Source organism: Oncorhynchus mykiss, chromosome 6 (assembly GCF_013265735.2).
Source record: "Oncorhynchus mykiss isolate Arlee chromosome 6, USDA_OmykA_1.1, whole genome shotgun sequence".
Lineage (NCBI taxonomy): Eukaryota > Metazoa > Chordata > Actinopteri > Salmoniformes > Salmonidae > Oncorhynchus > Oncorhynchus mykiss.
In genome coordinates this window covers 99,363,082-99,365,581 of record NC_048570.1, presented here as the reverse complement: position 1 = coordinate 99,365,581, position 2,500 = coordinate 99,363,082, and positions in this window count along the sequence as shown.

Sequence of the window (2,500 nt, the reverse complement as noted above, 5' to 3'; positions counted from 1 at the left end):
CAGAGGGGATGAGTACCACTGATGTGTCTGGAGGCAGAGGGGATGAGTACCACTGATGTGTCTGGAGGCAGAGGGGATGAGTACCACTGATGTGTCTGGAGGCAGAGGGGATGAGTACCACTGATGTGTCTGGAGGCAGAGGGGATGAGTACCACGGATGTGTCTGGAGGCAGAGGGGATGAGTACCACTGATGTGTCTGGAGGCAGAGGGGATGAGTACCACTGATGTGTCTGGAGGCAGAGGGGATGAGTACCACTGATGTGTCTGGAGGCAGAGGGGATGAGTACCACTGATGTGTCTGGAGGCAGAGGGGATGAGTACCACTGATGTGTCTGGAGGCAGAGGGGATGAGTACCACTGATGTGTCTGGAGGCAGAAGGGATGAGTACCACTGATGTGTCTGGAGGCAGAGGGGATGAGTACCACTGATGTGTCTGGAGGCAGAAGGGATGAGTACCACGGATGTGTCTGAGGCAGAGGGGATGAGTACCACTGATGTGTCTGGAGGCAGAGGGGATGAGTACCACTGATGTGTCTGGAAGACTAGAGAGAGAGGCAGAGGGGATGAGTACCACTGATGTGTCTGGAGGCAGAGGGGATGAGTACCACTGATGTGTCTGGAGGCAGAGGGGATGAGTACCACGGATGTGTCTGGAGGCCGAGGGGATGAGTACAACGGATGTGTCTGGAGGCAGAGGGGGATGAGTACCACGGATGTGTCTGGAGGCAGAGAGGATGAGTACCACGGATGTGTCTGGAGGCAGAGGGGATGAGTACCACGGATGTGTCTGGAGGCCGAGGGGATGAGTACAACTGATATGTCTGGAGGCAGAGGGGATGAGTACCACGGATGTGTCTGGAGGCAGAGAGGATGAGTACCACGGATGTGTCTGCGTGTTGTTTCCGCCTGCCTCTGATCAGAAAGGAGAAGGTCTTGTCAACACCAAAGAGACGGATGGGAATGCCATGCTTCTGCTGGTTTGTGAAGCAGGATAACAGGAGTTGTTGTGAGGGAGAGGAGCCTTCCTTCAATGTGATGCCAGGCTGCCTCGGGGCTGGTAGGGACCGGGGAGGGAGAGATGGCTGAGCTGGTAGGGGGTAGCAGGGGGTTGTAAGGGGTAGAAGAGGGTCGGGGGGTATTAGGGAGGGGGTAGGGAGAGCAGACTGTTTGTTATGTACGCCTGGGTGATTAAATAAGTATCAGGCTTCCTCATCTGTTTTATGAACACAATTCAATACTGGTATCGACTAATACTATACACACACACACACACACACACACACACACACACACACACACACACACACACACACACACACACACTGAACAAGCTAGCTGCAGGCTGCCGACAGATGCTCCCACAGACGGGAGTCACAGCAAGGCCTTCACAAGACTACAGGAGGTTTATAATTCAACACTACCACAGATGTTAGCTGTGTCTCTCTCTCTATAACCACTGAGAAAGAGACAGGGACATAGAGGAGAGAGGGAGAGGCCCCGGCTAAAATATTAGCTTCACCCGCTAGCTACTCCTCTCCCGAAGTTTTTGCGTTTGACTACGAGCCTCTACTGTACTCGGCAGCTGGGCCGTTCAATCTTTAATTTGTTCTCTTCTCACAGAGACACACCTGGTCTCGGGCCTCACCAGACAGCCTGGTTGCTTCCAGGCACCCTGCCCAGTTACCTTGAAGCAATCTACCTAGCTACCGAAACCGGGACAGTCTGAATGACTCCTCTTTCTTTCTGACTTGACCATTTACATGAGGAACAGCTTCAGGTTTGATAGCCGCTTCCTCCCCCTCTATGTGAGGAGGCTTTTTACAGGAGGCCCTTTACAGGAGGCTCTTTACAGGAGGCCCTTTACAGTAGGCTCTTTACAGGAGGCCCTTTACAGTAGGCTCTTTACAGGAGGCTCTTTACAGGATGCCCTTTACAGGAGGCCCTTTACAGGAGGCTCTTTACAGGAGGCTCTTTACAGGAGGCCCTTTACAGGAGGCCCTTTACAGGAGGCTCTTTACAGGAGGCCCTTTACAGGAGGCTCTTTACAGGAGGCCATTTACAGGAGGCCATTTACAGGAGGCTCTTTACAGGAGGCTCTTTACAGGAGGCTCTTTACAGGAGGTTCTTTACAGGAGGCCATTTACAGGAATCCGTCCTCCAGTCAGTCCCCTGAGGATACTGCTACGGGGACCAGCGTTGTCGTTAATGCAATGAGGGGGAACGTTCAACCCGGGACGCAGTGGCGTTCCCAGAATGCCAAGCGGCTGGGCGAGGCAGGGTGGGGCACACACAGAGGAAATATAGACGCCCCTCCACGACACACACAGAGGAAATATAGGCACCCCTCCACGACACACACACACAGAGGAAATATAGACACCCTTCCATGACACACCAAGAGGAAATATAGGCGCCCCTCCACGACACACACAGAGGAAATATAGGCGCCCCTCCACGACACACACAGAGGAAATATAGGCGCCCCTCCACAACTCACA